Consider the following 21,069-nt stretch of genomic DNA (forward strand, 5'->3'; position numbering starts at 1 on the left):
GTTATGGGCCAGGACTGAAGGCAGGACTTTCCAGACATAGGGGTGGGCTCTGCTCACCTGCTCAGAGGCCAAGCTTAAATCCCACGGGTCCACCCCTCCTGGGACAGCATCCCTGCCCTTTCTGGGGAACGCCGAAGGGTGGGCAGGGCAGCAGGATGATGGACCTGGTGTGTGAGGGCTGCAGGTGCTTGGATCTAGAGCGGTAGAGGGTGCTGCCTGTCTCTGGTCCCTGCCTGCCTGCCCTGTGTTTCTGTTCCTGGACTCTGGGCTATGTGTGTTCTTATCCCTGCTGCCCAGGGGTGACCTTCCTTCCTGAGGAATCTTGAGTGCCTGTGTGCTCCTCCCCCACCCCCGTGGGAAGCCCTGCTTCCTTCCCTCCCTCCTGGCTGCCCTTCCCCAAGGTCGGTTTTCTTGGTGCCAGCACCTCCCAGCCAGAATATGAAACTCTCGAACGCACAGACTGTGGGTTTCATCTGAATGCTGCAGGATGAGAAATGCGCCTTGGTAAAAGATCCAACGAGGAAGCATGTGTATAATAGAGTAAAAGCGATGCCCACGTGGCCTCGTCTCCTGTGTCCATGCCACTGCCCACAGAGGAAGTGCTGGCAAGCACTGGTGGAAGCCCTTTTGGGCTGTTCTGTTTGCCTTTGTGTCCATACCTGGACTTGCAGATGTGTATACATTGTCTAGCTGGCTTGCTGCGTCTGTAACTGGGATCCACACACACAGACACACGCAGACACATACAGAAACCCACACAACACATACTTTTTAGTTAACTTGCCATTTTCACTCAGTTCTAGGCTTTTAAGATTTCTCTGGGTAGGTGCATATTGGCTACCTCTTTAAAAAAAAAGTCTCAGAGTACTCCAGCTTATGGGCCCTGCTCTAATTTATTTAACCATTCTCCTATTTATGGGGATTTAGGTTGCTTCCAGTTTTTAAAAAGATTGCTGCAGGGAAAATCCCTATACTCACATATTTCATATATATGTGAGTCCTCCTGGAAATACAGTTGTTGGGTAAAAGGATATGCATATTTAAATTTTGATAGAGAAGGCAGAATTGCTTTTTTGAAAGACTTTACTAGGACTCCTTCTAAAGTAATAATTTTTTTTTTTTTAAGTCAAAACCAGTGAAGAAATAATTCACCACCAATAACTAAATAAAGAGAGTGTGGTTTTCCCTCAGGCCATGAACTGGGAAAACCACAGTCTGGGAGCAGTCAAAAGCGAAAGTGTTGGTCCTTCAGTCATGTCCAACTCTTTGCAACCTTCTGAGCTGTACCCCACCTGACTCTTTTGTCCTTGGGATTCTCCAGGCAAGAATACTGCAGTGGGTTGCCATTCCCTTCTCCAGGGGATCTGCTTGACCGAGGGATCAAACCCGGGTCTGCTTCATTGTAGGCATACTCTTTACCGTCTGAGTCACTAAGGAAGCCTGGGAGAGGCTGAGGACCCAGGCAAAGGTTGACGTGGTTTCTAAGGTTTCCTGTGCTGTCCCCCCTCCTCCCCCAAAGCAGTCTTGGAGAAAGATGAGATGAACAACCAAAAGCCTGAGAATTTGCTAAAGCTCCCCAATTTGAGGGAAGAGAGAGAGAGAGAGAGCCCTTGGGGGTAGGGAAGGATGCTCCTGGAGCCCAGTGGCTGTCATCAAAGTCAGGAAAAACATGCCCTGGGATTGCTGCCCATTGTCTATTTGCACTGCATTCTGGGAAAATCTCTTAGCTCCATCTTTCAGTTTACCCATCGGCTTCTCAGTTATATCCATCTTTCCATTCAGCCTTCTAAATATCAATCAGCGTATTTTTTTAAATTAGGAGGCGTAATTATTTCAGCAATTTTAGATTTACAGAAAAATTGAGCAGAAAGTTTCCAGATGGCCTGTAACCCCTACTCCCCTCATCTCCCCTGTTATTAACATCTTGACATTAGTATGGTGCATTAGTTACCACTGATGAGCCGATATTGATGCACTATTATTATTATTAACTGAATTACAGTTAGGTTCACTTTCTGCATTGTATAGTCTATGGGTCTTGATCAAAGCATAATGACATAGACTACCAACCTTTTATTTTACTGGTTCATTGGTTGTGTCCATGTCTGGTTAGCTTCTTCCTGTTTTAAGGAGTATCCTTTGGAGGACTTCCCTGGTGGCTCAGTGGTAAAGAATCCACCTGCAATGCAGGTGACATGGGTTCGATTCTTGGGTTCGAAAGATTCCCTGGAGAAGGAAATGGCAACCCACTCCAGTATTCTTACCTGGGAAATCCCATGGACAGAGAAGCCTGGCAGGCTACAGCCCGTGGGGTCGAAAAGAGTTGGACACAACTGAGCAACTAAACAACAACAATAGGGAGCTAATTTATCAAGTGTGTGATCATGATCGGCACCCACGTTGGAGAACTTCCTTCTGTTTACACCCGAGAAGTCTGTGTGTGTGCTCAGCTGTTTGATGCCCATGTGCTCTTCCATTTCAGTCTCCAGAGGATCCATCATCTCTGCCTCTTGTGGGGGGAGCCCACAGCGAGGCCAGGACTGACCTGCGGATGGCCCAGGGTCCGGGGGTGCCTGTAGCTTCTCGGTGAGTAGGACTAGTAGGGTCACCACGCTTCCTGCCAGGTCCCACGTGCCAGTGCATCTCAGTGTCTGTGCTCATGTGCCCGTTGAGGGCAGGGTGGACAGCCAGGTGCCTCCTCCCTGTTATCTTTCTCCAGCAAAAGCTCTAGGACAGTGGCACCTGTTTCTCACTATTTTCTGTTTTGACATATTGATGAAAAAGACGAGTTCTGGGCGTTCCCAGAGAACAAGCCACACAGAGCAGACATGCGTGTCCTGTCACCTTTTCTCTCTCCTTTCAGACCCACCGGGTCCTCTTCTGCCGGTGGGGGTGTCTGAGTGGCGCTGTTGCCTCCTTACTGTTAGGGTGGTGACGGGCCAGGTTGTGATATTAGGGGAATGCTGGCCTCAGAGAATGAGTTAGGACACGTTCTTCCTCTTCTGATTTCTGGAATAGATTGTAGAGAATCGTATCATCCCTTCCTTAAACATTTGGTACAGTTCAGCAGAGAAACCATCTGGGCCTGCTGATTTCTTTTAAGAAGGTTATTAATTATTTATTAAATTTTAAAAATGCATATGGCTGTTCTGTTTGTCTGTTTCTCTTCTTGTGAGTTTTGCCAGTACATGTCTTTAAGGGATCGGTCTATTTTATCCAGATTATCAAATTTGGGGGCACAGAGTTCTTTATAGTGCTCTTTTATGTAATCAAATCCTCCTTTTAATGTTATATTATTATCCTTCTCTATGAGATCAGTGTTGATGACTCCTCTTGCTTTTTTTGGTATTGGTAGTTTGTATCTTGTATCCCTTAGTTAGCCTGGTCAGTATGGTGGCCCAGTGGTAAAGACCCCACCTGCCAATGCAGGAGACGTCAGAGATATGGGTTCGATCCCTGGGTCGGGGAGATCTCCTGGAGTATGAAATGACAACCCACTCCAGTATTCTTGCCTAGAAAATTACATGGACAGAGGAGACTGGCAGACTACAGTCCTTGGGGCTACAAAGAATCAGACATGACTGAGTGACTGAGCAACTGGTCAATAAAATAGATTTCAGGTTCATTGATTTTCTTTCTTTTCTTCTTGTTTTCAACTTAATTGATTTATGCTCTAATTTTTATGATATTTCCTTTGCTTGTTTCAGGCATCATTTTCCCTTCATTTTGTTTCCTGAGGTAGAAGCCTAGATTATTGATTTTATACTTTCTTCTTTTCTGATGTGTACATTTAATGCTATATATTTCTGATAAGCACTGCTTTTGTTACACTATGGAAATTTTGACAAGTGGTATTTTTATTTTCATTTAGTTAAAAAAACTAAAAAAAAAATTCTTCTGGTATTTCCTCATTGACCCATGTGTTGTTTAGAATGATGTTGTTTAATTTCCAGATATTTGGGGATTTCACCCATCTTCCTTTATCGATTTTTAGTTTAATTTCATTCTGATGGGCAGTGCTGTCCAGGGGAACCGTCCTTGTTGATTTTCTGCCTACTTGTTCTATTGGTTACTGATGGGGGATGTGGATGTCTCCAATTATAATAATGGATTTGCCCATCTCTCTTCCCAGTTCTATCAGTTTTGCCTCATATATTTTGATGCTCTGTTACGTGCATAGCCATTTACAATTTTGATCTCTTGGAGAACTGAACTGAATTATGCATCTCATTGTAATGCCTCCTTTTTATCCCTGATGGTTTTCCTTGTTCTGAAGTCTGCTTTGTCTGAAATGAGTACTGATATTCTAGTTTTCTTTCAACTGTAATTAGCATGGTATATCTTTTTCCATCTCTTTACTTTCAACCTATCAGAGTCTTTATATTTAACACGGGTTTCTTATAGACAGCATCCAGTTGGGTCTTGTGTTTTTATTCACTCTGACAAACTCTGTTTTCTATTTATTCTGTTTATTTATGCTGCGATGGGTCTTTGTTGCTGCATTCAAGCTTTCTCTAGTTGCAGTGCGCAGGCTTCTCGTTGCAGTGGCTTCTCTTGTTGCAGAGCACGGGCTAGAGGGTGCTTGGGCTTCAGTAGTGTCAGCGTGCAGGCTCCGTAGTTGTGGCGGATGGGCTTAGTTGCTGCACGGCATGTGGGATGTTAGTTTCCAGACCAGGAACTTAGTTCCCATGTCCCCTGCATTGGCATGCAGATTCTTAACCACCGGACCACTAGGGAAGTTCCTAAAATGGCATTGATGTATTGATTTTCTCTTTGTCTGTGGTTTGCTACAGTTTAAGTATGATATGCCTAGGTGTAGTTTTTGTTGTTGTTTTTAAACTTATTTTATTGAAGTATAGTTGATTTACAATGTTGTGTTAATTTCTACTGTACAGCAAAGTGAAATCAGTTATATGTGTATTATTTTTTATATTCTTTTCCATTATGGTTTATCACAGACTATTGAACATAGATCTCTGTGCTACACAGTATGACCTTATTGTTTACCTATCCTATATATAATAGTTCGCATCTGTTAATCACTTGTTTTTCTTTTAAAAGTATTTATTCTGCTTGGTGTTCTTTGAGATTCCCGAATCTGTGGTTTGGTATCTGTTGTTAATTTTAGAAGAATTGTCAGACATTATTACCTCAAATATGTTTTCTTCCTCATTATCTCATTTATTTCCTTTGGGTCTTCCATGTACATGTATGTTATATTTTTAATATTGTCCCGTGGTCCTTGGATGCTCTATTCTGTCTCTGCTTTCACCCCTGGACTGACCTTTTTTTTGCAAAATTTCAATTTGGCAAGTTTCTATTGGCCTGTCTTCCAGCTCTCTGATTTTCCCCTCAGCTGTATTAAGTCTGCGGATGAGCCCATCAAAGACATTTTTCCTTTCTATTACCAGTTTTCAAAAAATTTCTAGCATCTCCTTTGGATTCTTTCTTAGACTCTCCATAGCTCTGCTCACATTACCCATCTGTTCTTGCATGCTGTCTTCTCCCATCAGAGCCTGTAGCATATGAATCATAGTTACTTTAAATTTCCAGTCTGTTCATTCCAAAATCTGTATCATATCTGAGTCTGGTTAGGATGCTTGCTTTATCTCTTTAGAGTATGGGTTTTTAAAAAATTATTTTTTTTTGCCTTTGACATGCTTTCTAATTTGTTGTTGAAAGTCAGATATGTTATAATGGAAAGTAGGAACTGAGGTAAAAGGACTTTCTTGTGTGAGTTTGTGTAAATCTCATTAGGAACTGGGGCTTTCCCGATGGCTCAGTGAGTAAAGAATCTGCCTGCAGTGCAGGAGATGCAAGAGACGCAGGTTCAGTCCCTGGGTCGGGAAGATCCCCGGAGTAGGAAATGGTAACCCATTCCAGTATTCTTGATGGGAGATCCCATGGATAGAGGATCTGGGTGGACTACAGTCCAAAGGATCGGAAAGAGTCAGACACAACTTAGTGACTGAGTATGCAGTAGGAGCTGGGCTGTGTGTCGTATCTCCTGAAGTAGGTGACAGAGGCCTAGGTTTGGCCTCCCCTCTGGAGACTGAGCTTCTCTCAGCCCTGAGTCTCAGAGAGAGTCTGGTCTTGGAGTTCTTTCAGCTGGTACCCACTGTTATCAGCGGGAGCCTGTTGGTGTGGTGAGAAGGTGTGGGGGAGGGGGTTGCTGCTGCTGCTGCTGCTAAGTCACGTCAGTCGTATCCGACTCTGTGCGACCCCATAGATGGCAGCCCACCAGGCTCCCCCGTCCCTGGGATTCTCCAGGCAAGAATACTGGAGTGGGTTGCCATTTCCTTCTCCAATGCATGAAAGTGAAAAGTGAAAGTGAATTTGCTCAGTCGTGTCCGACTCTTCGCGACCCCATGGACTGTAGCCCACCAGGCTCCTCCGTCCATGGGATTTTCCAGGCAAGAGTACTGGAGTGGGGTGCCATTGCCTTCTCCTTGGGGGAGGGGGTATGTCACCCCAAAACTGGGTTCACTTCTTGGTGGGTTTGAGCCAATAGACACAACCAAGCCAAAGATCGAGAGAAGGAAGGATATATTATTACCTGCAGTAAGTGAGGAAAACACCGGGGATCTTTCCCAAAGCAGCATCTCCATAAAACAGGAAGTTTTAAGCTAAGGGTACATGCATATCCATGAGGGAACTTGAGCAGAGGGGAATCCAGCATAGAATTGGGGCAAAAAAATCAACAGAGTCCAAGCTTTAGTTAACTGAAGTCATGAGGGTCCATATCCTCATTCCATCCCCCATCTGGGTGGGGGGAAACTTAATTCCTGTAGAACTCAAAGGTGTAATAATATGTGTATCCCTGAGGAACCAGGACCCTGCCCCAAGGCTGCACTACTGGTTCTTTTTTTTTTTTTTAATATCTGCTTTCTTCTTCTTTTAAAAAATACATTTATTTGGCTGTGTTGGTCTTAGTTGCAGCACAGGGATCTTCAATCTTTGCTGTGTCATGAGGGATCTTTTAGTCATGGCATGAAAACTCTTACTTGTGGCCTATGGGATCTTAGTTCCCTGACCAGGGATTGAACCTGGGCCCCCTCCTTTGGGAACACAGAGTCTTAGCCACTGGGCCACCAGCGAAGTCCCTGCACTATTGTTTCTTGAATGCTTCTCCCTTGTCTCCTCTCCCATCCCTAATTAGCAACTGCTTGAACCTGTCCATTGGAACCCAGGGAAGGTCACGGGGGCTGAATGAAGCTTATTTCCTATAATCAAGAAATGGGGGACAGAGCAAGGTTTCCGTGCCCAGGAGCCCTATAGGATCCAGTTTGGTTTCAGCCGGTTCTGAATGAATAAACCAAGGTGATCAAGAAGCCAAGCCACTTGGCCACAGTGATGGCTAATTTGTAGGATTTCTCTCATGTCTTGTGATCTTGGTAAATTTGAAGCACAGATGAGGGAACCCATGTCTGGGAGGCTCTGAAAGTCCTCAGTGGATGGAGAAAATGGCCCAGCACTGCCAAGGGGAACACGAGGTGATAATGGTGCTGTGGGGGTCCTGGGGTTGCAGCCTTGCTGGGCAGCAGGGCGGGCCCAGCCGCACAGAGGCAGGTGGGCTTTCCTGCTGTCACTTCTAAATCGCCAGCCATTTTGCCCTCTTATTGTGGATGAACCTTCTTTCTCATCCCTTTCCTTAAGCCCCCAGTACTTTGTTTTGGGGATCACAATAGTGGGCCTTCTACGCAGCAAGAAAAACAGAGTCGCCCCGTCCTCTATGTCTCATCAACAACGCCCCCCACCCCCAGTATCAAGTCTCATGAACAGATTTTTAAACCATTGCCATCTGTTCTGCTCTTAATTGCAAGTGTAAAAAAATATTATTTTCCTAATTGCATCAGGGGAAGGGAAAAAATATGTATTCCTAAAGACCAGAGTTCTTGTACAAGGCAGCCTGGCTCCACCACCCACTCGCTAAAGATGATGTCGCTTCTTTGCTCAAATGGAAGCCTTTATCTCGGTTGTTTACTTACAGGGTAATATTGGCCTACTTGTATTCTGTAGAACAAGGAATTAGGAGGAGGGGGAAGTGCTACGGTGGCCCCAAAGACCCTATCCCCCACCTTTCTGAGGGCCCAGCCTCCAGCCCCACCAGCACAGGTGGAAAAGGGCTTTCAGGGTATGTCTTCAGGACAAATGCAGTGCTTGCAGGCGCCCACATCCTTTGCGAGAGAGGGGAGAGGCCCTCTGTGCTCTTCCCAGACATTCCCAAGGTGGGGGGGTGGGTAGGACCACCCTCAGATCATAAACCCCTCTGTGATCAGTCGACCCCTCACTGCATGCCCGATCCTGGGCACAGAGCCTGGGCTCACATGGGGCCCACCCAGAGCCCCAGGGTTTGGAAGGGCTCCTAGTGAATATGACACCTGCACCTGCCAGCACCACCTCTGCACCCTGTGGGCAGGGGATGCTCCAGGACCTTGCTGGCCCATCCTTCCAGCCCTTTCCCCCCTACCTTGATTCCAGCAGCTCAGGCTGTGGCATGGTGACCACATGGCCTTGGCTTCCTGGGTCCTGGCAGTGCCAGATTCAGTAAGGAGGGGTGGGTTCGGTTTATACTAAGTTCAGAAGGGTTCTACCTGCAGCCCCTCCAGTAGCCATACTGGGAGTGGGGAGGGGACGTGGACCAGCTGTGAAAACTGCCCCAGACCCCTCTCTACCAGGGCTCTGCCCACCCCCAGAGGCCTGTCTCCAGACAACATCTGTGCATTTTAATATGACTTCCCAAAATATTACCCTGCAATTATTTCCAGAGGCTTAAATGGGATCCCCAAATACATACAATTAAGACTAAAATTGTAATTTTAAATTAGTGCTAATTTGAAGAAACACAAAGCTTTCTCATCTCCAAGCCAAACCTAGACAACAACATCCCAATTAACTCTTAGGCACCACCAGACCCCAGAAATGACCACTCTGGCCTCTCACAGGGAGAAACAGCTCCTGGAATGCATAATGCTCCCTCAGCAAACTCCAGAAACTGTCTTAATTGTCCAACTTTGCAAAGTGAGGGTGTCTCTCCAGTCATCTCCTGAAGCAGCAGTGCTGCTGTTTGGTGATGACCTGAACCCGACCACACAAGGCTGCGAGGTCACCACTTTCGGTCCGTGTCACTGAGCAGAGGCACTATGCTCCTTCTGATCCACCCTCCAGATGATGCCTTTCCGAGTGTTGGACAAGAATCCGTTCTTGGACCCTGGAAGGGGTCCCCTTCCTGCAACAGTTCTGTGCAAAGGGGACACATGGCCCTCCCTGCACTGCCCACTCCCACGATGGGCCAGGCTCCAGAGAGATGGAAGATGCTCCAGAGCGCCCAAGATGACTCCCTTTTCTTCCTGAAATGAGACAGCCCCTAGTGCTAAAAGTCACTGAGAACATGTTATTGCCTCAGAACAGCAGAAAGTTCAGGGCCTCCCTGAAGGGTCATTTGGGTAGAGAAAGAACTAGCCCCCGGGGCAGGTTCGGATGTGGGTACCTTCCAGTCGTGGGCAGGCCTGAGGGAGAGTGGCTGCCATGACCAACATGCACCAGGTCTGCTGTCCTGTGGTGGGGGAGTGACCCAAGGGCCTTTGCAGCCTCCCAGCGGGCCTCTCCCCAGTGTCCCTATTGACTTCCACCGGCCGTCCTAGGTGGGGGCGGGGGGTCTCTGCCCGTCCCTCCTCCTTCCATCCTGCAGAGCACCAGGCGGGGGCGGCTCATCCGAGGGGAGGCCCCTGCCCAATCCTGAGGCGGGACCTGCTCAGTCCTTTCCGAGGCTGCGGTTGTCCAGGCAGGACTCAGAGTGACGCTTGCAGATGTTTGTCTGTGGCACTTCCGGGCACAAGGTGTTTTACCAGACACGCTGATGAGCAGCATCGCTGAGGATGCACCTCGGCTTACGGGCCATCTAGGCTGAGCTGGGCCAGGCACAGAGGTACTGCCTGTGTCTGGAGCCTAGTGAGCTAGGCAGGTGGACTCTGCTCTCGGGCAGGAGCCTGAGAGTCATGGAGGGTGAAGCGGGGACCCCTGCCTCCCTGCTGCAGGCCTGAGGGACACTGAGGCCCCGTCGCACGGAGGGTGGTTTCGAAGCGCAGGCACTCCTACCCCAGGTGAGCAGGTGTGGACAGCTGTGACAGCAGCTGGACCATGCCGCGTGCAGCAGTGATGGCAGAGGGCCTGTCTGGGACCTTGAAGGTCCGGGACCTGCTGCTATGGCCATGGAACTGCACCTGGGCTTTGTGACACTCTCTCTATCCCTCAGGGCAGACCTGCCTCAGCTTCTTGCAGGGGCCTGTGGCAGGAGGACCAGAGTTCCCTGGAGGTGGAGGACAGTGGACATCCCAGCAGCAGTGACTGACATCCTTGAGGGGCAGAGTTGTGACTTTCGGTCCTGGACAGTAAGGCCAGGCACCGCCTGCTTGCAGCAGGAATGAAAACGAAGCCTCTTCAGACAAAGAAAGAGAGGGAATGGTGAGGGGATGCCTGGGGCGGCCCTGTCTGCTGGGAAATGGTGTCTAGAGCAAGGCAAGCCCTGTCCATAGCCTCAGCTGTGAAGACCTCATGTCTGCTGACCTTGGAGGAGTCTGTGACCCCACAGCTCACTGGCCTGGGGCGTGTGGTGGGGCTGACAGGTTACACAGTCAGCCTGTGGGGCACTTTTCTCCAGTGCACCTGCCCCTCCCGGCTGTGTATCAGCCCTTCTTCTGCAGAGGAGGTAATACTGACAGACTGTTCCCACCCCCAGGGAGCCCAAAACCTGGGATCTGACGCTGGAGCCCAAGGAGGGGGTCCTATGTGGACTGCAGCACAGGGCACTAGGGAAGGTTCTGGAAGAACTGATTATGCACGGAGGCATATGCAGGAAGAGACCAGCCTGGAGGGACGCAGGACGCAGTGGCTTCTGGGTGGGCAGAGACCTGCCCGTGTCCTGGGACCAGGTAGGGCCCGTGAACTTGGGGAGAGTCAGTGCTGGGGAAAAGTGAGGGAGTGGAGGCAGGTGGGACAGGCAGGTGGCCAGCTCTCTATAGCTTTGGGGATGAAGGTAAGGAGCTTGGACTGTGTCCTGGGGCAGTGGGGACTTGGCAGGGTTTTGGGCAAGGGGGAGACTGTTCGAAGCTTGCCCTTTGATTCTGAGTGTGGGCAACACACAGGGGATAGGAGGTGTACCAGAAGCCATGCACAGTCCTCCACGGGGGAGGACCGGGGGTTAGTGATGTTCTAATTGTGCAAAGCAGGTGCCCACATACTTGGAGTCCAGCCATCCTTGTCTGTTCTGTAGACCCTGTTGTTGAGGACTGGTGGGTGAAATGCTGATCTTGATGAGATAAGGAAGAGGGAAATTTTTCTGAGGCAAAACAAAGGCCATGCAGTGACCAGTAAAGTCCCTAGGGCCCAGATGGGCATGGTCTCTTGGGTACCTGTGTGGGCTCATCCTTGACTGGGAGTCTTTTTGTTGTGGGGACCCATGGTGGCTCATAACTGTCACCTGTCAGCCTCAGGGCTTTGTTCCCAGAGGCCCCTAGAAGTGTAGAAGATGGTCACACTTGCAGGACTGCCCCAAGTTGCACCTGGTAGCTGAGCTGCCCAGGGTTGTCCAGTCACAGTGTTTCTATCAGAGAGTGAGGCCAGAGGAAAGGGAAAAGAATGTCTAAGCAGAGTGCCCTAATCTGCTTTTCTGGGAAATAGGACCTTTTATGGGAAATAGAAGGCTTATTCTGTTATATCACACACACACACACACAGAAGTCGCTCAGTCGTGTCCGACTCTTTGCAACCCCATGGACTGTAGCCCACGAGGCTCCTAGGTCCATGGGGTTTTCCAGGCATGAATACTGGAGTGGGTTGCCGTTTCCTTAGGATTAAATCTGGCTACAGTATCTTTAACAAGAAGGAAGTTAGTGTTTCACTTAAAAGAATGCCAGAGGTGGGCAGCTTCATGAGATTATTATCGATAGTGACCTCTTGTATCTTTTTGTTCCACTGTCTTAAGACATGGCTTTCATTGCAAAGCATCTTGTGGCCCAAGATGGCTGCTGGAGCTCCAGCCATCAGATTTGTGTTCCAGGCAGCAGAAGGAGGAAAGGTGAGGAAAAGGGATCTGTCTCCAAGCTGAGCAAGCTGCCTTTAAGGGTTATTTTTGGGAGTCTTATTTATATCTTTTTGACCAGAAGCTAGTTACACTGCCCCAACTAGGCGAATGGGACAAGGTGTGGTTCACCTTAAAATCCAAGTTCTGTTTGTAAGGAAAATAGTGGAGATGGACATGGGGAGGCAGTCCCCACCATAATAGTCCTTTCAAGAACACCTGCCTGGCTGCGCTGTGGGTTCTGGAGCAAGCCAACCTGTTTGCTTGCCTTTCTTCCTCCCCTTCTCTTCCCCAGACATGTGCTGGGCATGGCAGTCACAGATGAGTATGACTAAGAGGAATCATGGATCCCATGAGCTTGGCTAACGCCTGCTTTGCTACGTGGATGCTGCTGTGGCTGGTCCATGGTGTGTCCCCAGCAGAAGAACAGGTGGCAGGGAGGCAGGCCTCTGAATGGGGTGGAGGCTGAAGATGGGGGTGTGACCTCCTTGTTGCGCTAACCAGCTGCTCACACAGTGAGGTCCTAACAGGGCACAGCAGGCGTCGAGTGGGTCATCCAGGGCCGTGCCCCACGCAGACCCAGTACTGTCATCATCAAAGAAGAAAGCAGTGTTTCTCTATTTCCCCATGCAGGCTGAGTTGGAAGGAGGACGACATAGTTCTCCAACTCCATATTGCTTTGAACTTTTATGTTGATTTTGAGTGTGTGTGTTTGTATGTGTGTTAGTCATTCAGTTGTATCTGACTCTGTGACTCCATGGACCGTAACCCGCCAGGTTCCTCTGTCCATGGAATTCTCCAGGCAAGAATACTGGAGTGGATTGCCATTCTCTTCTCCAGGGGATCTTCCCAACCCAGAGATCATACCCATGTCTCCTGCGTTGCAGGCAGATTCTTTGCTGTCTGAGCCACCAGGGAAACCCTTTATGTTGGTTGATGTTTCCCTACATCAAGGTCTCCTTAAGGAAAGTAGAGCTCTGTGTGGTGGCCTAGACTCCTGGGGCCTCTGTCATCTGACTTGCCTTGTGGCCCTGCTGCCCTTCTAGCCTTCCTTCCTTCATCTGTGGACTCTGGCAGGTGTGGTGTGGATGGTGCGTGGCCCTGCTGGTTGCAGGCTCTATAATGTCTTGCTTGCACAGTCAGGTTGGGAACGTGCAGCTCAGGGTTGCAGCAGGTAGCTTTGAAATCGTCCCTGAGGGATTCTAGGGCCAGCAAAGCTTAGGGCCACCTTGTGATCCTCTCTGGGCACAGGCGGAAGCCTTCCTGGGGGTCATTACTAGAGGGGGCAGAAGGTCAAGGCTGCAGTGCAGTCTTGAAGGAGGAGCTGGAGTGGAGATGTGGGGGAGTCGGCAATCCTCACAGCCTCTGTCCAGCTCAGATAGATTCCCGTGTGGACAGGCCCCCACAGGAGACCCTGATGATCTTTGCTGAGGGTGGGAGCCTGCCAGGTGTTCCTTGTTCAGGTCCCCCCACTTATCCAAGCGAAGAGAGTCATTTCTGTTTAGCTTAGTTTGATACCATGTTAGTTCATATGCTTTAAAAAAAAATGTAATAGCTTTTAAATTTTCAATTGAAGGATAGTTGATTTACAATGTTGGGTTAGTTACTGCTGTACAGCAAAGTGACTCAGTTCTACATATATGTATTCTTTTTTTATTACATTCTTTTCCATTATGGTTTGTTATACGATTTTTAAAAATTTTTATTTAATATTGGGGTAGAGTTATTGACACTGTTGTGTTAGTTTCAGGTGTATAGCACAGTGATTCAGTTCTTCATATACATGTATCTTTTTTCAAATGTTTTTCCCATCTAGGCCACCACATAACATTGAGCCGAGTTCTCTGTGTTGTACAATAGGTCCTGTTGTTTATCCATTTTAAATAAAGCCATGTGTACATGTCAGTCCCAAACTCTCAATCTATCCCTCCACCCCTGCCTTCTCCATGGTGACCATAAGGTCATTCTCTAAGTCTTTGAGTCTGCTTCTGTTTTGTAAGTTCCCTGTGTAATCTTAAAGCTTCATTAGTTCACGCAGAGCATGGCTCTGTTAACCCCACGTGATGCAGGAGTCTCTGTTCCCAGACCAGGATCTGCTGTGCATGGCATGCATTCAGGTCAGTTTGGAGGTCTTGATATTGGCCTGCTGTCTGTTTATTTGATTGCCTGTAGGGAAATGAAGGGAAGTGCTTTCCTCCTGGGAGGTGTTTCAGTCTAGTTGGAAATAGAGAACTTGGTTTTGCAGAGATCCTGGCATCTCTGGCAGCCATCCTCGTGGGTCTGCTGGAACCTCCCCATGTATGACGGGGATGCAGTGTCCTGACCGGGCCCCTCCAGGTTTGCCGTGTGGCTGTCTTTCTGCCAACCCTCCATGCACAGTTTTTTCTTGAGGAAGATGCTTCAGGTAGAAGCCATGGTCTCTGGGCCTCAGGCAGCTGGTCTTCTGTTACCTTCCACGTTGGTTCTGTGCTAGGGGCTGGGGGCTGGGGTTCCCCTCCCTCGGGACACAAAAGCATTGGCAGGAGAAGGATCCTGTGCCTTGGAGAGCAGAGCACCCCAGCCAGTCCTGGGACTGTGTCAACATGGTGGGTGATGGCTCAACGCACAGGCCACCTCGTCCCTGGGGTCCCAGGCAGTTCCCAGCACAAGGTAATCACACCCACGGGTCAGCACATGCCAGACACCCAATGCCTTCTGAGTTCCTCTCCACAGCTCAGCGCCTGGGGACGAGAGCCAGGGCGCGGAGAGGGGGCGGGAGTGGCCAGTGTTCACAGAGCCCTTGGGCTGGTGGGTGGATGCCAAAGGGAGTGAAAGAGAAGCAGAGAGGGACCTGGGTGGGGGCAGGTTGGGGATCAGGTGATGATGAGTCAGGGCAGGTAGCAGTGGGGGTGGGGAACTGGTGGCAGAGCTAGGATGGAGGGACCAGAGATGGAGACAGATCCTGACTTGTCAGACTACTGACTCTGGTGACCCCTGGGAGCCTCCACCTCTCTGAACCTCCGTCTTCCCTCCTTCCTATCTGTGAAATGGGCGTGATGGCAGTGTGCATCTGACAGGGATGTTTATGCAGAAAGAGGAGGCAGTTGATCAACGGCCAAGTGCTGTTCAGCTCCTCCTGGCTGTGCCTGCAGGAGAGCAGACTCTGGTGCACACGGACACACCTGCGTGTGCCGGGCATTGGCCTCGAGGCCATCTGAGCCTGTGCCCAGTGTGCCCAGCCAAGGGGACAGCTGGGTCCTGCCTGCAGGGGTGTCACAAGGGGTGTGGTCAATGCGGGGGACCTGGGCTGGGATCTGTCTGGCACATTCTGTCTCCTTACCCAGCTGCGTGGGCTGGGGTCTGAGGCTGCGTCCAGATGGTCAAGCTCAGGTGCACTGGCCTCCGCAGGATGGCATCCCCTCCAGGCAACTCTGCCATGGCTGGGCTCACATGTCACACAGTGGGTTTGCTGCCTGGCTCTGCCCACTGCTGTTTGGATGGATAAAGCATGCGGGCCCCGGGAGGGCTGCTCCCCAGAGGGCACTGCACTAGGTCCTGGAGCTACATCATCCTGGGTCCCGCACATAAATCTCAGTAAAACTGAGCCACTGTCCTGAAACCACAGAGGATAGGGAGTTATTACTATTAAGATTTTAAAATTTTATTGATGTATTTTTTGATTTACAATGTTGTCTTAATTTCTCTGTACAGCAAAGTGACTCAGTTATATTAATACAAATACATTATTTTCATGTTCTTCTCCATTATGGTTTATCACAGGATATTGAATGTAGTTCCCTATGCTGTATGGTAGGACCTTGCTGTTTATCCATCCTATGTATGATAGTGTGCATCTGCTAACCCCAAATTCCCACTCCATCCCTTCCCTACCTCCTCGTCTGTTTTCTGTTTTGTAGGTAAGTTCAGTTCAGTTCAGCTCAGTTCAGTCACTCAGTCGTGTCCAACTCTTTGTGACCCGATGAACCTCAGTATGCCAGGCCTCCCTGTCCATCACCAACTCCTGGAGTCCACCCAAACCCATGTCCATCGAGTCAATGATGCCATCCAACCATCTCATCCTCTGTCATTCCCTTCTCCTCCTGCCCTCAATCTTTCCCAGCATCAGGGTCTTTTCCAATGAGTCAGCTCTTCGCATCAGGTGGCCAAAGTATTGGTGTTTCAGCTTCAACATCAGTCCTTCCAATGAACACCCAGGACAGATCTCCTTTAGTCCTGGTTGGATCTCCTTGCAGTCCAAGGGACTCCCAAGAGTCTTCTCCAATGACACAGTTCAAAAGCATCAATTCTTTGGTGCTCAGCTTTCTTTATAGTCCAACTGTCACATCCATACATGACCACTGGAAAAACCATAGCCTTGGCTAGATGGACCTTTGTTGGCAAAGTAATGTCTCTGCTTTTGAATATGCTGTCTAGGTTGGTCATAACTTTCCTTCTAAGAAGTAAGCGTCTTTTAATTTTATGGCTGCAATCACCATCTGCAGTGATTTTGGAGCCCCAAAAATAAAGTCAGCCACTGTTTCCACTGTTTCTCCATCTATTTCCCATGAAGTGATGGGACCAGATGCCATGATCTTCGTTTTCTGAATGTTGAGCTTTAAGCCAACTTTTTCACTCTCCTCTTTCACTTTCATCAAGAGGCTCTTTAGTTCTTCTTCACTTTCTGCCATACAGGTGGTGTCATCTGCATCTGAGGTTATTGATATTTCTCCCGGCAATCTTGATTCCAGCTTGTGCTTCTTCCAGCCCAGCGTTTCTCATGATGTACTCTGCATATAAGTTAAATAAGCAGGGTGACAATATACAGCCTTAACATACTCCTTTTCCTACTTGGAACCAGTCTGTTTTTCCATGTCCAGTTCTAACTGTTGCTTCCTGACCTGCATACAGGTTTCTCAAGAGGCTGTTCAGGTGGTCTGGTATTCCCATCTCTTTCAGAATTTTCCACAGTTTATTGTGATCCACATAGTCAAAGGCTTTGGCATAGTCAATAAAGCAGAAATAGATGTTTTTATGGAACTCTCTTGCTTTTTCCATGATCCAGCAGATGTTGGCAATTTGATCTCTGATTCCTCTGCCTTTTCTAAAACCAGCTTGAACATCTAGAAGTTCATTTGCATTATATTTTAGATTCTACATGCAAGTGATATCATGTGGCATTTGTCTTTCTCTGTCTACCTTATTTCACTTAGCATGATAATCTCTAAGTCCCTTGTGTTGCTACAAATGGCATTATTTCATTCTTTTTGATGGCTGAGTAATATTCCATTGTGTATACGTACCACATCTTCTTTATCCATTTATCTCTCAGTGGACATCTAGGTTGCTTTCATATCCTGGCTGTTGTGCATAGTGCTGCTGTGAACATTGGGGTGCGTGGATCCTTTTGAAGAATGGTTTTCTCCAGATATATGCCCAGGAGTGGGATTGCTAAATTATACAGCCATGGAGTTAGTTGTGATTAGAAGAAACCGGAACCTTCCTTAGGATCCACCAGTTTAGAGATTTCTAAACTTTCTTAGATCATAGCACCCTTGATGTTGCCTTAATTTCACAGTGTCTAGCTTTCCATATTAAATAGTTAGGGCTGAATGATGTATTTATGTCCTAAAGTCTTTGAAGTTGATTGAAAAGTAGCACTGAAACAAGTTTAATTCATCCTCACCCACTGTTGCTCACTAGTGAACAAGAGTCTGTTAGAAGTGTTTATGTACCATCTGGATTTCCTGGTCACTGTTGACTTTTGTGTGGGACTTGATTATTGAAAAAATTTTTCAGTGCTTTTAATTTATTTTTCTCTCTTTCCTTTTTAATTTTTAAATTATGAAAGTATGATAACACATTTACAGGATACTTGGAAAATACAGAGCAAAGTTACATATAGTTTTACTATATATTACAATTATTTTTTAAGTAGATAAATTAAGATTTTTTAGCTGGGGTTTCAGTATCAAACTCTCAATAATTAGTAGAATGAATATACAGAGAAGTAGAAGGATATAATAGACCTGAAAAGCACAATGAACCAATTCAGCATAATTTTTTTGCACTTTGTCTTATGTCCCTGGATATGTTCCAGTGTCTCCTAGTTTATAGCCTGTGGGAACTTGAATAGAATCTGTATCCTACTGTTGTGTGAAAATTGTATAAATCAGTTATATTCAGTGCTTTTTAAAAAACTATGGTAAAATAAACACAACATAAAACTGTCCTTTTTCACCATTTTTAAGTGTTCGGCTCTGTGACATTAAGTACATTCATGTTGTTTGCAACCATCACCACCATACATGTTCAGAACTCTTTTCATCTTGTGAAACTGAGACTCTCTTCCCATTAAACATTAGCTCCTCTAACCAGCTGTGTTGCCCAGAGAGGCCTGGAAATGGTGGCTTTGCCAACAGCAGGAAGATACCCAGGCCCCTGATGGTGGTCTTGAAATTCAGTTTTGAAATTCAGTCTTGACCCGGATTCTGGGTCAAGAATAGAAACTGTACAAGTTGTACCTGGAACATTTTGTCAAAGAGAAACCTTCAGACTCACTGGGATGGTATTAAAAGGACCTGGGATTTGCAGAGACCAAAGATGGGACAGTTAGAACATCAGTAAGAGGAAAGACTGCAGCAGATTGAAATGCATTTAAGATGTTTAAATCTGGAGTTCTTTGTTTTAAAAAAACTGAAGTATAGTTGATTTACAGTGTTGGTTAGTTTCGGGTGTACAGCACAGTGATTCAGTTCTGCATGTACATATGTCTATTCCTTTTCAGATTCTTTTCCATTATGGGTTATTACAGAATATTGAGTAGAGTTCCCTGTGCTGTACAGGAGGTCCTTGCTGATTATCCATTTTATATATAGTGGTGTCTAAATAGTAATCCCAAACTCCTAATTTATCCCTCTTCCTTTTCCCCTTTAGTAACCATAAGCTTGTTTTCTATGTCTTTGAGTCTGTTTCTGTTTTGTAAATAAGTTTGAATCACTGTTAGATTTCACATATAAGTGATATCAAATGGTATTTTTCTTTCTCTGTCTGATCTCACTTAGTATGATCATCTCTAGGTCCATTCATGTTGTTCCAAGTCTCATTTATTCATTCCTTTTATGGCCAAGTAATATTCCATTGTGTATATGTAGCACATCTTCATTATCTAATCCTCTGTTGATGCACACTTACATTGCTTCCTTGTCCCGGTTTTTGTAACTGGCACTGCAGTAAACACTGGGGTGCATATATCTTTTCTAATTAGAGTTTTCTGTGATTTCTGAATGATACTAAGAAAAACAAAACAACCTAATTGCTCACCTTTGGAGAATGATTTTTTTGAACTTTGTTAAATAACAGAAAAGACAATTGTTTATCTTGCTTTCCTGTATGAGCTATAGCAGGGCAGCCCAGTGGCAGGTGAGGGAGTTTCAGAAGGGGTGTGTGTTCAGAAGGGGTCCAGCATGTGGCTGCATGAACAGACATCCTGGGTGGTGGTACTGATGCCAGGTGATGTAGCAGAAAGAGGCGTCTGGAGCTCCTGCCTCTTGAGGAAGGGCACCACGTTGCCAGGGAAGTTGTTTGCCTCCAAATTCTAACGTGAATCCAATTTCTCACCACCAATCTGCTGGAGGGCAGAGGACAGAGGACGATGTTCTCCTCAGCTGTAGGGACAGTCATCAAAATCTCAGTCAGGGGACATGCTCTCCAACAAATGACTCAGTGTCTGTGGTGAATAAACTGCAAGGGTACAAAGAAGCTTCCTTGGTGGTTCAGACGGTAAAGAATCCACCTGCAATGCTGGAGACCTGGGTTCGATCCCTGGCTCGGGAAGATCCCCTGGAGAAGAGAATGGCACCCACTCCAGTATTCTTGCCTGGTGAATCCCATGGAGAGAGGAGCCTGGTGGGCTACAGTCCATGGAGTCACAAAGAGTTGAACACGATTGAGTGACTAACACACACAAAAAGAGCAGTAGAAGCCGATGGGTTGAAGGTAACGTACTCAATGTTGAGGGCTGGGTGCTCAGTGGAAAATGGTTAAGGAGAAGTGAGGCGGTGATGACCACACAGTCGAGGTGTTCAGGGTGCACACAGTGGGTGCCTGGTCTCTGAGCAGCATCGAGGCAGCCTCAGGGGTGGCTGGCACAATCTGTCTTCTTACCAAGCTGAGGTTACCAGGGTGTTTAATAGTCATGTATTAGGCTAAATTATTTGTCTTATGCTTTGTTGTTTTGTATGAAGTTTATTTTGGTAGTGAAAAATTAAAAGAAATTGTAGAAGTCATGAGAATGAGCAGCCAGCCTGGTCCTAGGGGTGTAAACTTCTCCCCTTCCTGCGACAGTAGTCACTGTCTCTCATATTTTCTTAGAACTTTTATTGTAAATTTATCCATAAATAGACTTGTGTCTTTGGCTCTGTGCTTTCTAAGGGTGTATTGAAGTTTTTTTTTTTTTTTTTTGCGTGTGTGTTTTTTATTCTGTTTTCTTTCTTGGAAGGAACTGGGTTAGGTCAGGTCTTCTGAGAAGCAGACCTAAGGCAGGATTAAATATGTGTGAACCTTGTTGAGGGAGCAGCCTGCAAGGAAGCTGGGGAGGGAGAGTGTCAGACAGAAAGAAGAGGGTGGGAGGAGGCCTCAGGTGCAGCCTGAGGAAGGCGAGATGGTTGGATGGCATCACTGACTCAATGGACATGAGTTTGAGCAAACTCTGGGAGATGGTGAAGGACAGGGAAGCCTGGCATGCTACAGTCCATGGGGTTGCAAAGAGTCTAAACCAACTGAATGACTGAACAACAATAACAACAACAAGGAAGGCCGAGCTGCCTGGAGGTGCCCACGCAGGGCCTGTGTCTCCCAGGGAAGGTGGGGTGTACATCAGAGTCCCTGCTGTTCTCAGGCCCCTAGATATGCTGTGGATTCTCAACTTCAGCGTGAGTCCCTGAGACACTGCTTTGGGTGGGTGGGTAGACTTTGCTCATGGTCAGGTTTTTCAGAAACTCCCCCTGGGTCAT

At 47.3% G+C, this 21,069-nt stretch overlaps 1 protein-coding gene across 12 annotated transcripts in view; it reads left to right on the top strand.

Annotated features, from left to right (window-relative positions):
- APBA2 (amyloid beta precursor protein binding family A member 2) overlaps positions 1-21,069 on the top strand; it is a 140,009-nt gene that overhangs the window by 27,077 nt on the left and 91,863 nt on the right. For 2 of the 12 annotated variants that reach the window (XM_061394626.1, XM_061394631.1), the window contains exon 1: positions 2,488-2,586. The exons of the other annotated variants lie outside the window; for them this stretch is intronic. The gene's annotated coding sequence lies outside the window, so the exon portion shown is untranslated. Of the gene's footprint in view, positions 1-2,487; positions 2,587-21,069 lie in introns of those variants that run through there. 12 annotated transcript variants of the gene reach the window in all.

Source organism: Bos javanicus, chromosome 21 (genome assembly GCF_032452875.1).
Source record: "Bos javanicus breed banteng chromosome 21, ARS-OSU_banteng_1.0, whole genome shotgun sequence".
Taxonomy (NCBI): Eukaryota; Metazoa; Chordata; class Mammalia; order Artiodactyla; family Bovidae; genus Bos; species Bos javanicus.